Source organism: Lissotriton helveticus, chromosome 10 (assembly GCF_964261635.1).
Source record: "Lissotriton helveticus chromosome 10, aLisHel1.1, whole genome shotgun sequence".
Taxonomy (NCBI): domain Eukaryota; kingdom Metazoa; phylum Chordata; class Amphibia; order Caudata; family Salamandridae; genus Lissotriton; species Lissotriton helveticus.
In genome coordinates, this window is record NC_136071.1 from 54,380,594 (window position 1) to 54,398,959 (window position 18,366).

An 18,366-nucleotide genomic window follows, 5' to 3' on the forward strand; every position below is an offset into this window, starting at 1 on the left:
CTCCATCAAATCTCTTCCTTTTCAGGAGTGCGGACTGCATTATTTAGGCAGACCGTTGTGGCTACAGAATCTGAAAAGTGCAGAAGAAAAATTCAGATCCTATGGTTTGGGCTGTTTAAAAAAAAACAAATTTTAAAAGGCACCAGAGAATAGAGGCATGCATATCAGGCCATCTCTGGGCCTTCAAAAGACATGAGCTAATAAGAATATCCTTCCACCCCCACCCCTGCACATTCACACCCCTGCAGTATTCAGTACATAATATGTCAGCCTCTTCCCCCATATCTTCTGTTGGATCTTAGGGCACCCCTGAGCAAGATACATCAATTCTTCTAGCTTGACCAAACGGTCCATGATTGATCTCCTTACCCCAGGGACGCACCTGCCCGGGGTTTGAAGTAATTGGCCAGGCTCTTTTTAACCAGTAATGTTCCTACCAGGACAAGGCTTCCGGCGATTTTCAGTATTTGGCCAAGTCCCTTTTAGTCAGTAATGGTCCTAGCCCCACGAAGTCTCGGCCCCCCTTGTGCCTTTCAGTTCATCCACGAGGCCAAGCAGTGTGACCCTGTGTGAGGCCTCCAACACTTCGGACAGGGTCGCATATATGGCTAGCAAATATGTTTGGATGGTGGGGAACTGCCACAAGACATGAAAGAAATGACCTACTTCTCCGTGACATCTGGTTGGATCAGGGTGCCTGCAGGCTTTTCATAAACATTGGGGTGTATAATAGGTGCTGAGTAGGTATTTTAATTGAACGAGGTGCATGTGGGCTGAGATAAAAAATAAATTATTCCTAGACGCTGATCGATTGGGACAGCTCTTGCAAAACTCCATTGGCTTCCTGTAGAGGAGAGAATTTCCTTCAAAACTGTATGTTTTATAGATAGAATCCTCAATCAGAGAGGGCCTCATTAGTTGTTTCCTCCTGATTAAATTCTGTCTCCAAAGTTGAAATCTGAGATCATCTGGTAATATTTTTGACTATGATCCCAAAGATTCTTAGAATATGACTTGGTGGAAGCCTGTTTAGCTTCTTTGCCAAACTCTTGAATCGGTTATCTCTTAATATGAGATTAGAACCTTCAGAAGTCCCCTTCAGAAAACATTTGAAAACCTGGTTCTTCTGAAAATCTTTGTCACATTAGTCCTTTAGCGGGCTATGTTACTAAGCTTGCAACTGGGATCTAGTGCGGGGACTGGAGTAACCATGCACTGTATAAGGGCCCGATTCACAGAACTAACTTAAGACAAAATCCTAAACTTACTACTTTTGGTATTCACAGAAGGCATTTAGTAGTACTAAAGTTAGGATTTTGTCTTAAATTTGACTTAAGACTAACTTAAGACAGACTTAAGACATACTTAAGACACACTTAAGTTAGGATTTTGTCTTAAGTTTGTCTTAAATCTGTCTTAAGTCTCTCTTAAGTCAGTCTTAAGTCTGTCTTAGGTCTGTCTTAAGTTTGTCTTAAATTGGTCTGGAGTCTGTCTTAAGTATGTCTTAAGTCTGTCTTAAGTTTGTCTTAAGTCAAACTTAAGACAAAATCCTAACTTTACTACTACTAAATGCCTTCTGTGAATACCAAAAGTAGTACGTTTAGGATTTTTTCTTAAGTTAGTTCTGTGAATCGGCCCCTATGTCACTAACATAGGTGTGTAGAAGTGGTTTAAAGAATATATGAATCTCCTATTCCCTTCTATGTGGAGGTTTTAATTATTCATGTTGGAGAGCTCTATGCCTTGAGTGCAGAGGTCCCATAATGCATGGAGAACGTTAAATACAGTTGTGAAGTTACTAGAAGTACTTTTAGAGTTGTAAGCTACATTTATTACACATTGTACTAAATTTACACTGGTGAATAGCAGTGGCAGGCAGTAATTTTAGGAGGGAGTGGGCAGATGGGACGCACACATACAAATTCACAACTATGCATTCACACATGTGCGCACACACAAACAAACACATCCATCCACAACACCCATTACCAAATATTCAAACATACACGCTTGCACCTAGCTAACATTAATAAAAAAACAATCATACTTAACAGCAGCTCTGCCTCAGAGGTCCCAGGAGGCTCCGGACTGCTGGCTTTCTTCATTGGCTGAGGGAAGGCAGCAGTCCCTATGTCATCATAGAGTGGGATGGGGTTGGCAAGACTGCTGACCTCACCCCATTCTGTGACGAGAAGTTACTGATTAACACTTGACCCTGGGCGCTTCAGGGCTTAAAACTGAAGCACCCAGGTTAGAGGATGCTACCCCTTGTCACTGAGTGGGAGGGCCTCAAGGACCTTTGCTGAGCTGAGTAGGTCATGCCCAGAGGAGCTGTGACTTAGTCAGCCCAGCAAAGTTCAGTTCAGGCAGCCAGAAACCTGCCCATTTAGCATATATCTAGCTCCTGGCTGCTTGACCTGAAAATGAACAGTGTTTGTCAGGCTGACCTTTGCTCAGCCTGACAGACACTGTTCTTGAGGGGCAAAAGGTGAGGGGTGTGGCCCCTAACCCCCAATGGACCGGTCGTGGCTGGTGAATATCCCAGAGTAGCGTTAGAGTAAGAGTAAACTGGCATGTGCAGAGTTGCTCACATATAATATTTGCTTTGTGAACTGACCTCTCCCAGTTCATTGTTGGGCGTTAAATCTGTCTAACTGCATGGTAAAGGCATGTAACACATGAAGAATTCAATTTGTCTCTGGAGGCAAGCACAACAGTTTTTTGATCACTGTGAGTTTGCTCAGAATTGTGCCATTAGCGACACAAATACTCTAAGGTGGCTCCAGAATATTGAACTACACAAAGTCAAATCCGTAACACGTGTAGGCCCTCATCACAGGACTCATGACAATCCCAAAATGGGAGCAAATGGGAGCAAACGAGATTGCACCCAATAAGGAATAATAGATGTGTGTAATGCTATGTAGACATGTTGGCATTTACCTACTCAAAGTTTGCCAGGTAAAGCATTGAGAAGTCTATGGGACATAGTTTCCCACGTTTTACAGCTCGTAACAGTAAAATTATACAGAATTATCACATGATCCTCATTAGAAGCTGGGGGACTCAGAATGGGGAGGTAATATGGAATAGGAGAAAAAGGAAACCCCACAATACTAGCATTTTTGCTCTTGAATACTACAGGTGCTACCATGAGTTGCATAATGCTTATATTCTTTGCATTTTTGTGTTATCATCATTAAATAACTATCATATTCTCTTCCTTGCAGAAACATGAAATGTGATACTTGGATTAATCAAACTGAGTCAGCAGTGTTCCTTCTCCTGGGATTGTCAGAATATCCAGAAGATCGCCTAGTTTTATTGTTTCTATTTTTGATATTGTACTTATTGTCCTTGCTGGGGAATACCTTCATTATCTTTGCCATACGACTTGACCACCAGCTTCACACACCAATGTACTTTTTTCTCTGCCACTTGTCATTTGTAGACCTCTGTTTGCCCACCGTGACTATCCCAAAATATCTAGGCAACCTGTGGTGCATGAGCAGAACCATTTCATATCTAGACTGCTTCGCACAAATGTATTTATTCATATGGCTAGAAAGCACAGAGATCTTTATCTTGATGGTAATGGCCTATGATCGTTATGTAGCCATCTGCAAACCTTTACAGTATAGATTGATTTTGAGTGAGAAGCTTTGTAATCTGCTAGTGGTTTTATCATGGATGTTTTCTTCCTTTCATGCTTTTCTGCATTTCATTATAGCATTCCACCTCTGCTTTTGTGGAAAAAATACTATCAACAGCTTTTTTTGTGATTTCCCACCTCTGATGGAGCTGTCCTGCTCTGACACATCTGCCAGCCGCAGGATGCTTGTGGCAGAGGAGTACTTTGTGGCTGGCTTTCTTTTTCTTTTTATCCTGGGTTCATACACATTGATCACCAAATCAGTCTTGAAACTTCGCTCAGCCAAGTCGCGACAGAAGGCCTTCTTGACTTGCTCCTCTCATCTGACTGTGATCACACTGCAATTTGGAACTGGTGGGGTCATGTATCTTTTTCCATCATCAGCCTCCTCTCAGAGAGATGATATTGTGGTCAGCCTAATGTATGCAATAGTCACTCCTACGCTGAATCCCTTCATCTACAGTCTAAGGAATAAAGAAATCAAGGCAGCCTTAAAGAAGGTTATGTCGAGGAAATCATTTGATAGATTGTAGGGACGTGATTATAAGTAGAGTCTGTCGGATACATTAATTTTTACCTGTCTTATAACTAGCTTATCTATACCGTGGATTGGTTTGGAACATTGTTAGTGAGTCATTTCTGCCCTGCATATTTTTAGACAGTCAGGTCTAAAGTCAGAGATTTGTTACTCAGGATCCTGCAATCAGGCCATCTGCCCAGCCCGCTCTCAAATGGTTTAGTTCTCAGGGAAGAGGCAACAGAGTTCCTGCCTCTGACACATTGTTCCTTTAATCAGTAAAGCAATGCTGGAAATGACATGAAGGACATATGTTTTCTAGAGCTGGCCGTACTGGCAAGTGTGCAGTGAACAAACCACCCTTTAATTAAAGTCCCTAGTCATCAAGTACAGACACATGCTTTCCTTTCTTCAGTGTAGTGAGGGGGAGTAACCAATGATCTACTGGATGTCAATTAGACACTCAGATGACAGATATTCAAAGATAGTTCAAACGGCTGGAGGACAGACAGAATAGGGCTCCATTTGTACTTTGATAGCTAACTAGTCTTAACTATGTGTGTTTGTTGTGCAGGTCTCAGTTCCAAATGTTAATGTAGCTCAGAATTCTTATTCTCATGAATACAATTTAGTCTCTTAAGGGGACTTCAAAGACCCCTCCAAGACAAAATACACTAAAATGGTCACAACCCTAATGAAAGGACCTTCCATCATGTCCTTATGCTGTGTGTCTTCAGTGCAGGGACTATCCACATTGCAGCACATGATTTTGCATTTTCTATATAAAACCATATTCAGGGGAAATGGTAGACCACCCAAGTCTGGATGCCTCACTTTCACTAGATGGTCAGCAGACACCACACTCAAGTGTAACTGTAATCCTATCTGACATCACCTTTTATAACAGCACAGTCTCCTGTAGTGCTTGTAACACCATCTACAGGTGCCTCATATACTTCTTACAACTCCACCTGTTGACATCTCAGTTGCTTAAAATAAGTCAGTGCCCAGTTTACCAGATGATGGATTATCTCTCTGACATTCTTTAACATAAAGACCAATGCGCTTGTACAGCCCGAGCAGAGTAAGAGATGTGTCCGTAACCACTGTTGCTGTTACCAACTTTGCAGCTGGTAACTTCAGCCGCAGCACGTGCAGGCAAGATCAGTGGGTCTGGGTGGGGGGATTTTGACGGACGATAACGAGGGAAAATTAGATGAATAATATATTTTCCCCTCGTTATTTTCCGTCAAACTCTCCCTCCACTCGGCCCTCCCTGCCCCACTGCCCAGTTTAATTATTATATGATATTGTGCATCAAAAACTTGCTGTAAAGTGACAGAATGCTTTACAATTCAGGATGTATATACATTGGTCCAGATTCATGAAAACAAATGTACTGCGGGAATTACATCTCCACCTGAAAGTACATTTTCAACCATTTTCAGGGTGTAAAGGGGTCAGATAGGAGTTGGTGAATGCTCACAAACATACAAACCTACAAAGAACACTGTGCATTGTAGCCCCGACTTCCTGATTGCAGTGTGGAATTTACTACTGCAGATTTCTCTGCACTCACAGAGGAGAAATCCACAGTAGTTGTAGTAATTCTACTCCATAGGTCTCCTCTTCCCAGAAATATCTCAGCCCAGTGGGTTGAAAATGATGAATGATACCGATCACCAACAGGGTATCCAAGCTGAGTTTGTTCATGGCACTAACCTCCACCATGTCTATTACGTGCATCTTAAAGTGTTTGCCACTGACAGTGGTTGATTGTGATTATGATGGCTTCAGAGTCTCATCAGTGACCTTTTGCATATTTAGACACATATTGTGGAAATATGATTGGTGCTAAATTATAACTTTGAGAGACCCCCCGCCAATGTGCCATCTAGACATCCAAGTATTTCCTCATTGCATTTTTGCATCTCTGTGAAGCACGTTATGAGGGCAGTGAAGGGCAATTCTGATTTACATGTTGTTTGAATCCACACTTAAAATATTTGCATCTGTAACAACTTTTGGCATCCTCACTCACTTTTGGTCCTCAGGAGAAATTTCATTTCATTTTGACTTCTCTGCCCACTATGAGCCTTTTAAGTTTCTGTGGCTCATTAAACAAACATTGGCAAAGCCAATAGATCTGGCCCTGGCATGCAGGTGTCATACTTATTGTTTTATTTTTTTATTCAACCATATACCACAAATAAAAAAAAATAATTAAAAAAAAAGAAATATGCTGCTATGTATCATAATCTCATAGTATATCATTGCACAGGAACCACTGTTTTTCCTATATATACCTAAATGTGGTGGTAATGGATAACTATTATTATTTCACAAGCATATGTCACAAAAATAAAAAGAAGATAAAAGGGTAACATGCTGCCACCTGAACAAGCTGCCCAAATGTGTGCCATGAAAATTAGAAATAAGAAAATAATAACCATCCCACAACTGTTAATAGAATGGTATGGCATGTCACAGAAATATAGGATACGTTTTGATGTAAAGAAATGGTAGCACTGTCTTTAATTGCTGAAACCTAACGGCATAAACATGCAAGGAGCACTATAAAGAAGGATAAAGAATGAAACAAGAAAAGCATTTGTGTATTACATATTTGATGCACCAGCCCTGATAAAAAGCTCACATCTTGTTCGATGAATGTGCACATGTGATGAGGAAAAAGCCTCCACTCATATTCCAATACAACCTATGTTTAAATTGGGCTGACCCATTCCCCATGCTGTATGCTGTGGTGGACATGAATGTTAGTTGAAATCAATAGATGAAGAATGTTAATACAAGTCCCCTCTGTGTATTTAACTATGTATTTTTTATTTATGAATTCTTTTAATTGCTTGACGCTGAAGAGGCAGCTAAAGTCTAGGTCCACGAAAGATGCCTGGCTACTCTGTTGGGAGTTATTTCAGCTGTTGGTTTCATCTTTTGTGAATCCTGTCCCTTCTGACTCCCCCTGTCTGTAACCTACCAGCCAACAATCAAATGTTGATTTGGGTCTGTAGTCTCCAATTCTGCCAGGTGCTTTGTCGGATCCATCCGACACCTTTCCACACATTTTCTTTCTCAGCTATGTCAGTGAGGTTATACATAGCGACAGACCAAAATACTTAGTGCCAGAAAGAATTCACAATGCACAGCAAGTTAACTTGGCTGCACAGGACTGCGTGATGGGAAACAGCAGGAATGCACTGTATGAATGAAGGTATGGTGCATTCCTGTCCTCTGCAGTCGTATGTCTTTAAAACGCATTCCGTTGCAACGCATGCCTTTACCACACATGCGTTACAACTGAATGCATTTTCCATGCATAACCTTTAACACAAATATTCCTTTACCACGCATAGATTTACAACGATTTTCGTTGTAAATTTATGCATGGTAAGGGCATACTCCTGTTAAAGGTTATACCCCTCCCCTTACATGACCCCCCAGCTCCCACTCCTTATTATTACCCCTGCCCTTAATCCTTAATCTTTTTTTTTTAACTAAAATTCACCTTACCTTTTCAATTCATCTCCTCTCCATCTTCCTTGTTCACGTCGGTCATACGTCGTAAAGAGGAAGCTGAAGTTTCTTTCTGTTTCCTCCATAACGACGCTGATTGCCTCAGCTTCATACAATAAATAATAATGGTTCTGTCGGACGGAAATACACAGTAGTATAGTATTCCAATTGTGTTATTTGTATACTTCGTCCATAATGAGGATATGAAGACAGTGGTATCTATACCAGTATAATCAAACACACTGACCACAAAGCAAAATATAAGTGAAGTTTTACTCATACACTTTCATATTTTCTGTATTTGAATCAAAGTACTCATGTTACTGTCCAAAAATCAAACATAAAACATACAGAGCACGTGAATTCTGTGCAAGACTGGTACACAATTAAAACAACATATTAAATTGTCAATTTATAGACTTATTGGCGACGACAACTATATGTACAATAATCCAGTAGGTACATCAATTAATTCTTGGGTCCTAGAGGATTTTTTAATAGTTGGTTCGTGCAAGAAGGGGGCGATGCGCTGATTTTGCGCATCAGAAGCGGGTCTTCATCAGGACTGTGTAGATGTAGGACAGCCTATTAGATATAATGGACATGTATCAGGAGTTGGTCAGTGGTATTATGCATAACAGGGTGAGGACACAGTCAATGCTCACCTTTTGCGGACCTGGCTCCGCTTGGAGAACTGGTCCTTTTTGAAGAGCACTGCTGGTCAGCCGACTCAGACAATATAGTGAAGTTCCTTTGATCTACAATTAAAATTGTGGTGATTATTCCACATTTCAAACCCTGGCTTCTCATCTATTTAAACCTAGGTGGATGCGCAAGCTTTCATGCGGTCATACGTACCTCTGTAATAATTAGTTATACAGGAGGTGGGATGTGGAAGGCGTTGTGTCCTTGATCTGAAAGGAAGGGGATGATGTCCTCCATTAGTCAAGGGCTTTGGTGTGAGGTGCAGCTACCTTATACCGTGAGTGCTCGTGGCATCCCTGGTGTGGTTGGACATAATGTAGTCGTGCCTATGACGTGATTATACAGAGGGTGATATGTGGGTTCATTAGTGCCTTCCATCCCTCTATCCTTCTACCGTCGACCTAAGGGGTCTTCTCGGCGTCCTCTTTTGTCGCGGTACATTTAAATCGTAAATATCCAACAGAGGTTGTCACATAGTTGGCTAATCCTCGTGAATAGTAACAGGTTAAGGGTGAGTTTACGGCGTTAGCATGCATTACTTATCGATTCTGTAATCACTGTGCCTCATTCGGACATTTCTAATAAGGGATTTCTAGCCGTGTTCAATAACAGAGCACTTTGGCAGAGTGCTAAAAGCTAAATCTCCGCTCCGTCTCCACCTACTTTTTAACTTTTTAACCGTTGTCCGTGTCTGTCTCCTTCTCACTCTCGCGCGGGAATGCCGATTCTCTATGTTCCGGGTTACAATTTAACCTGCGCTGTAACCGTACTTCACGTGTGTACGTATCCCTTAGTCTGCACTCTACTGCTAATACTGTTGTCAGTAAATGGGTAGAGCCCGCCATCTGGTGGGGGAATCCCGAAGTTTAGTTACCTATACCGTGGGAAACACTATGTTTGAGGGAAGTTACGGTTTACTAGACTTGGTAACATGCTTGATCCCTGTATTGGTGTATAGCATTATTTAAAAGGTTCTGTCATAAACAATTGGAGATTAAGGTAACTCGATGGTGGGCAGTTCACTACATATTTAACAAACGATTTCAGCAAGTATACAATCATATTCGTGAGCATATCTGTATATCATTTTTCCATTTAGATCCTAGATATTAATCATCTATTAGTACACCATGAAAACGCAAATTTATACATCGGCTAGTGTTGTTGTATGATCAACAAAGATATTCTAGTCGTTTATGCATACATGTATTGTGAAAAAACTTGTCCCCTGATTATTCTTGAGAACTGATTATAAGTCAACTTATACACATCTTACTTCATTAATAAAGGCAAACTTATACATTTAGGTTGCGATCATTGTCAGTAGACAGCGAATTAGATTTGTGTGCATATTTCAACACTATGAGATACGTTATGAATATGCCCCAAAGTTGGATATTTAAATGATGTATGATCTATCATTATGGTCCTGTTTTAAGGATACTGTAAGGGCGTTGGGTATTTATAGGCGGCTCATTTGTACATAAGTCTCTTCCTGTTCATTCAGGACCTGAGTTGTCGCTTCCATGGTATGTACCCATCTGCATTCTTTGTAATTCAATTGATTGGAAATGTCTCCACCTCTAATGTGTAGGATAATCTTTTCAAGTACTGTCCACTCTATCTCTTCAGACGTATGTTCAAGTCGTGAATAGTGCTCCACGAGTGGTGCTCCCACCACTTTACATTTGATTCTACTCTGGTGTTGGAGAATCCAAATTTTCACCTTTTGTGTCGTTTGACCTATGTATATAAGCTGACATGGACATCTAATAGCATACACCACATTTTGGCTATTGCAATTGGTGAACTGATTCAGGCTGTAGGTCTTTCCTTGGTGTACAATTTTGGTACCGGTTATGGAGTATTTACAAGCTTTACAGGCACCGCATCTTTGATGTCCTATGATGGGTTGAAGGCCAAGTTGCGTTCGAATGTCCGCTGGTGGAGTGGTTTCTAGAAAGGAAGACACCACATGGTCTTTAATGTTTTTAGCTCTTTTGAAAGTGAACATTGGTACTTCCGGTATGCCAATTTCTGGGCCGACCAAATCCCAGTACTTTCTTACAACGTTATTTATTTCGTGGCTCTTAGTGTTGAATGTTGTAACACATATTAGCCGGTCAATTTTTCTATCCCTTTGTTGGATTTCCAATAGCGTTTCTCTAGGCCTGTACCATGCACGTTTCCTCGCACGGTTTAAAAGTCCTTTTGGGTATCCTCTGTCTCTTAGTTTACTGATAAGTTGATCGCTCTCACTGAAATAATCCCTCCTTCTGGTGCAGTTCCTGCGTATTCTTAACAAACTGGCCATAGGGTAGGTTATCCCTTAAATTCCTGGGATGGTGTGAGTTGTATTTGAGCAAAGTGTTCCTATCAGTAGGTTTTTAAAAAAGGTTTGTGATGATTCTACCCTCTTCTGCTTCCAACATCAGGTCGAGAAATGGGATTGATTTGTTGTTATTTGTCATGGTAAACTGTATATCCTCTGAGCGTGAGTTGAGCCATCCAAAAAACAGCATTAGTTCTGCAGTTGTTCCTGTCCAAATCATAATGACATTTTTTAAGTTCAAGTGATTCACACCTGTTTTAACCCACATCAATGTTTTTCTTTAGTTTCATCATTCCTTTAGCGCAATTGCGTGCAGATCGGCTTGAGGCATGCCCTACTGCCACTAGTTAAGAAAACTTGTGAGAAAAAGGGACTTGATAGCCCCTATGCCAAATGCACAGCTTCGTGCCGCTTTTAGCCTGCACATTTATTCAAACTCTTTTTCAACTCTTCATTTTCTCCAACTTTTAGCCTTATTTAAACTCATATTTCTCCAACGTTAATTCACTCATTTATCCAAAAGTCCAACAATCGGGTCACAGTGCTGATTGTCAAGTTTCTTCCATTCAGACATGCCAATCCAGGCTTTTTTGAAAGAATACGATTGATGCAAGAAGTCCATCACAAGCAGTCTTTTATTTTCCAGATAAAAAACCCAATGCATTTCGGGCCTCCTCGTGCCCTTCTTCAGTGGTCACTATAAATTAATAATAATACAAACGAATCATTAGCACTTCATATCCTTGAAGAACAACTTTGTTTAAATAAGGCTAGAAGTTGGAGAAAATGAAGAGTTGAAAAAGAGTTTGAATAAATGTGCACGCTAAAAGCGGGACGAAGCTGTGCATTTGGCAAATAATAATGACGTCATCAATATACCTGTGCCCAGATGTTATATTTTCTTTATTTGGGTTGTTGTCCGGGTATAGATGTTTATGTTCAAAGCTGGTCATGAACAAATTCGCCAGGCTCGGTGCATATCTTGCGCCCATGGCCACTCCTTTGCATTGAAAGTAAAAAGAATTTTGGAACACAAAGTAATTCTTCGTCATTGCTATTCTAAGTAGCTGGATTAAGAATTCCGTGGGTATTCAAGTTGGCGAAGGGCGTCCCTCCAAGACTTCTTTGATGACCACAATGGCATCGTCTTGAGGGATACTGGTGTATAATGAACATACATCAAGGGTTACAAATATTTGTTTAGACTTATCAAATGGTTGATTTTCCAAGATATTTATGGCAGGCATCGTGTCACGTATGAATGCGGGCGTCTTCAGTACAAATGGCTGCAGGAAATGGTCTAGGAACTGGTTTACTGGTTCCAAAACGGACCCACACCCCGAGACTATGGGCCTTCCGGGTGGATGCTGTAGACTCTTGTGCACCTTCGGGATTGTGTATATAGTTGGTGTGCTTGGTTTTTCATTGTTTAGGAATTTGTATTCCGCGTCACAGAGAAAGCCTTCTTCGAAACCTCTTTTGGTCAAGTCTCCGATGAGTTTAGATATTTCTTTTGTGGGATCCCCCACCGTGCGGGTATAGCTATTTTGGCAGCTCAGTTCTTGCATGATTTCAGCGATGTAATCCTTTCTGTTCTGGTTAAAGGTAGAAGGTGGTCGAAAGATTGTAGCCGCGTTTTTTCTTGTGTAATCCTCTTTTTTATGAAAAAACCATTGTGGTCAGTGTGTTTGATTATACTGGTATAGATACCACTGTCTTCATATCCTCATTAGGGACGAAGTATACAAATAACAATTGGAATACTATACTACTGTGTATTTCCGTCCGACAGAACCATTATTATTTATTGTATTACCCACCCATGTTCTGAGGGTTACAGGGTCACCCCATTACATGTAATGGTCTACTAGCGCAAGTACATACTTGCGAGGGTTCTATTCATCATTCATTGTCTCAGATGAGATTGAAGTAATATGTCAGAAAAGGAAACACTATTGTACACCGAGGAGTATATCAGAAAATGAATACCCGACCAAGCAGAATTTGACTTCCTGGGCTCAGGTGTCACACCAATAGATACCACATTAAATGACAAATTGGTACGGCTGGAGAGACTTGAAATTGATAAGAACACGTCTCCATGGACATATCCTAACTAAGTACCTTCAGGAGAATATCATACCTAAGGGCTTACAAGTGCGGAACGAGCCAGGAATTTTTATAGAAATACCAAAATTCCGGGAAGGCTTCAGTTTTGTAGCCAATAACTGCAGTAGACACTGGATTGTGTTAGGTGTCGAAACTGCCTTGGAATACGTAAAACAATTGACACAGGAAGTAGCGGATCTAAAGAAAGAGATCGCTGAAGACAAATCTTTAAAAAACGCAAAAGAAGCCTTGGAAAAAGCAGAGAAGGCTATGGCGGAATTTAATACCATCACCCTGCACAAAAAACTTGATAAGTTGGCAAAAGACATTAAGTCATACGACAAGAAAGCAACCTACCCGTATGTGAGTGACGAATATTACATCCAAGACTCACAAGGGTACTACACGCATCGTAACAAACAATCGAACAGGAAATATACCACCTTTTCCAACTCTTCGTTTGGGAGTGGACAGGACAGTGAATCAGAGGGAGCAAGCACCAGCACCGATACCAGAGGATTTCAACAACCTACACCACATCAACCGGCAAGAGGATACCCCACGGGTGGGCAACCCAGAGTCCCACAATACCAGGACCCATTTGGACCCCAGCAGACTTTTTTAGGGGATCCCATGTGGAACAATCGAGACCCAAATTGGAGTCGCCCATCGAGATGGAACAGGGGAACCGGCAATCGCCAAAACAACACCAGGGTCCGGTTCCAGACACAACCTCCACAGAACCATGGGGAGATAAACATGAGGCGACAAACGTATCGCTGGTAATTACAAGCGCCAGTGTAGAGACCTTGAGAAGCATGAACAGGGAACTAAGGGAAGAGAATCTACCAGATGGATCAAGGATAACAGAAATGGAGAACACACAAGGTAACCAGAGAATAATAGGACAAGACCAAATTCAAACACACTACCAAGTGGGAGAAGAGAATCCAGTGATGACGGGATCTCATCAAAACCAAGCACCCCCGAATCAAAATGGAGGAGAGAACGGAACCTAGGAGATATCGATAAAAAGTAAAGTTCCAGTATTGAACCTATCTGATTACACCCTCAGCAGAGCAGAACAAGACATTTTGCTAAAGGCTTATCTTTTGTACCAACTGTTCCTCCCAATACCTTCAGCATCAAATTAGAACTTCAACAATTTTGTAGAAAGATAAGGTTAAAACACTTCTTTCATAGAAAAGAGCATTACACAAGAAAAAACACGGCTACAACCTTTCGACCGCCTTCTACCTTTAACCCAGGCAGTCATCTCATGAACGAAAGGATCCTTGCTTACGAAAAAGTGGTAATGGCGGAGGTCATGACCAACCTACAGAGTACTAAATACATCAGGCACAATATTACGAAGGAAGAAAGAGAGGCCCTTACCTCACTCAGGAACAACAAAGAGATCATTATAAAGAATGCTGATAAGGGTGGAGCGGTAGAAATCCAGAACAGAAAGGATTACATCGCTGAAATCATGCAACAACTGAGCTGCCAAAATAGCTATACCCGCACGGTGGGGGATCCCACGAAAGAAATATCTAAACTCATCAGAGACTTGACCAAAAGAGGATTGGAAGAAGGCTTTCTCTGTGACGCGGAATACAAATTCCTAAACAATGAAAAACCAAGAACTCCAACTATATACACAATCCCGAAGGTGCACGAGAGTCTATAGCATGCACCCGGAAGGCCCATAGTCTCGGGGTGTGGGTCTGTTTTGGAACCAGTAAACCAGTTCTTAGACCATTTCCTGCAGCCATTTGTACTGGAGACGCCCACATTCATATGTGACACGATGCATGCCATAAATATCTTGGAACATCAACCATTTGATAAGTCTAAACAAATATTTGTAACCCTTGATGTATGTTCATTATACACCAGTATCCCTCAAGAAGATGCCATTGTGGTCATCAAAGAAGTCTTGGAGGGACGCCCTTCGCCAACTTGGATACCCACGGAATTCTTAATCCAGCTACTTAGAATAGCAATGACGAAGAATTACTTTGTGTTCCAAAATTCTTTTTACTTTCAATGCAAGGGAGTGGCCATGGGCGCAAGATATGCACAGAGCCTGGCGAATTTGTTCATGACCATCTATACCCGGACCACAACCCATATAAAGAAAATATAACATTTTGGCACAGGTATATTGATGATGTCATTATGATTTGTACAGGAACAACTGCAGAACTAATGCTGTTGTCTGGATGGCTCAACTCACGCTCAGAGGATATACAGTTTACCATGACGAATAACAACGAATCAATCCCATTCCTCGACCTGATGTTGGAAGCAGAAGAGGGTAGAATCATCACAAACCTTTTTAAAAAACCTACTGATAGGAACACTTTGCTCAAATACAACTCACACCATCCCAGGAATTTAAGGGATAACCTACCCTATGGCCAGTTTTTAAGAATACGCAGGAACTGCACCAGAAGGAGGGATTATTTCAGTGAGAGCGATCAACTTATCAGTAAACTAGGAGACAGAGAATACCCAAAAAGGACTTTTAAACCGTGCAAGGAAACGTGCATGGTACAGGCCTAGAGAAACGCTATTGGAAATCCAACAAAGGGATAGAAAAATTGACCGGCTAATATGTGTTACAACATTCAACACTAAGAGCCACGAAATAAATAACATTGTAAGAAAGTAGTGGGATTTGGTCGGCCCAGAAATTGGCATACCGGAAGTACCAATGTTCGCTTTCAAAAGAGCTAAAAACATTAAAGACCATGTGGTGTCTTCCTTTCTAGAAACCACTCCACCAGCGGACATTCGGACGCAACTTGGCCTTCAACCCATCATAGGACATCAAAGATGCGGTGCCTGTAAAGCTTGTAAATACTCCATAACCGGTACCAAAATTGTACACCAAGGAAAGACCTACAGCCTGAATCAGTTCACCAATTGCAATAGCCAAAATGTGGTGTATGCTATTAGATGTCCATGTCAGCTTATATACATAGGTCAAACGACACAAAAGGTGAAAAGTCGGATTCTCCAACACCAGAGTAGAATCAAATGTAAAGTGGTGGGAGCACCACTCGTGGAGCACTATTCATGACTTGGACATACGTCTGAAGAGATAGAGTGGACAGTACTTGAAAAGATTATCCTACACCCTAGAGGTGGAGACATTTCCAATCAATTGAATTACAAAGAATGCAGATGGATACATACCATGGAAGCGACAACTCAGGGCCTGAATGAACAGGAAGAGACTTATGTACAAATGAGCCGCCTATAAATACCCAACGCCCTTACTGTATCCTTAATACAGGACCATAATGATAGATCATACATCATTTTAATATCCAACATTGGGGCATATTCATAACGTATCTCATAGTGTTGAAATATACACACAAATCTAATTCGCTGTCTACTAACAATGATCGCAACCTAAATGTATGAGTTTGCCTTTTTTAATTAAGTAAGATGTGTATAAGGTGACATTATAATCAATTCTCAAGAATAATCAGGGGACACGTTTTTTCACAAAGCATGTATGCATAAACGACTAGAATATCTTTGTTGATCATACAACGACACTAGCTGATGTATAAATTTGCATTTTCATGGTGTACTAATAGATGATTATTATCTAGGATCTAAATGGAAAAATTATATACAGATATGCTCACGAATATGATTGTATACTTGCTGAAATCGTTTGTTAAATATGTTGTGAACTGCCCACCATCGAGTTAACTTAATCTCCAATTGTTTATGACAGAACCTTTTAAATAATGATATACACCAATACAGGGATCAAGCATGTTACCAAGTCTAGTAAACCGTAACTTCCCTCAAACATCGTGTTTCCCACGGTATAGGTATCCAGATGGCGGGCTCTACCCATTTACTGACAACAGTATTAGCAGTAGAGTGCAGACTAAGGGATACGTACACACGTGATGTACGGTTACAGCTCAGGTTAAATAGTAACCCGGAACAGAGAATCGGCATTCCCGCGCGAGAGTGAGAAGGAGACAGACACGGACAATGGTTAAAAAGTTAAAAAGTAAGTGGAGACGGGGCGGAGATTTAGGTTTTAGCACTCTGCCAAAGTGCTCTGTTATTGAACACGGCTAGAACTCCCTTATTAGAAATGTCCGAATGAGGCACAGTGATTACAGAATCGATAAGTAATGCATGCTAACGCCGTAAACTCACCCTTAACCTGTTACTATTCACGAGGATTAGCCAACTATGTGACAACCTCTGTTGGATATTTACGATTTAAATCACGGTATACACTGTCACTCCCTTGTTTTCACCATAGGGCCCACGCGGTATACCGCGACAAAAGAGAACGCCGAGAAGACCCCGTAGAAGGATAGAGGGATGGGAGGCACTAATGAACCCACATATCACCCTCTGTGTAATCATGTCATAGGCACGACTACATTATGTCCAACCACACCAGGGATGCCACGAGCACTCACGGTATAAGGTAGCTGCACCTCACACCAAAGCCCTTGACTAATAGAGTACATCATCCCCTTCCTTTCAGATCAAGGACACAAGGCCTTCCACATCCCACCTCCTGTATAAATAATTATTACAGAGGTACGTATAACCGCATGAAAGCTCGCGCATCCACCTAGTTTTAAATAGATGAGAAGCCAGGGTTTGAAATGTGGAATAATCACCACATTTTTTATTGTAGATCTAAGGAACTTCACTATATTGTCTGAGTCGGCTGACCAGCAGTACTATTCAAAAAGGACCAGGTCTCCAAGTGGAGCCAGGTCCGCAAAAGGTGAGCATTGACTGTGTCCTCACCCTGTTATGCATAATACCACTGACCAACTCCTGATACATGTCCATTATATCTAATAGGCTGTCCTACATCTACACAGTCCTGATGAAGACCCGCTTCTGATGCGCAAAATCAGCGCATCGCCCCCCAGGGTCGAAACGTCGACGCATTCCCTTCTTGCACGAACCAACTATTAAAAATCCTCTAGGACCCAAGAATTAATTGATGTACCTACTGGATTATTGTACATATAGTATTCGTCGCCAATAAGGCTATGAATTGACAATTTTATATGTTGTTTTAATTGTGTACCAGTCTTGCACAGAATTCACGTGCTCTGTATGTTTTATGTTTGATTTTTGGACATGTCACATGAATACTTTGATTCAAATACAGAGAATATGAAAGTGTATGAGTAAAACTTCACTTATATTTTGCTTTGTGGTCAGTGTGTTTGATTATACTGGTATAGATACCACTGTCTTCATATCCTCATTAGGGACGAAGTATACAAATAACACAATTGGAATACTATACTACTGTGTATTTCCGTCCGACAGAACCATTATTATTTATTGTATTACCCACCCAGGTTCTGAGGGTTACAGGGTCACCCCATTACATGTAATGATTGCCTCAGCTTCAGCAGATCAGGTGCTTTTTTGGGGGGGGGAGCCCCCCAACCACCTTTTTTAATTCCATGCTTTTTGCCTCCACTCCCCCTACAG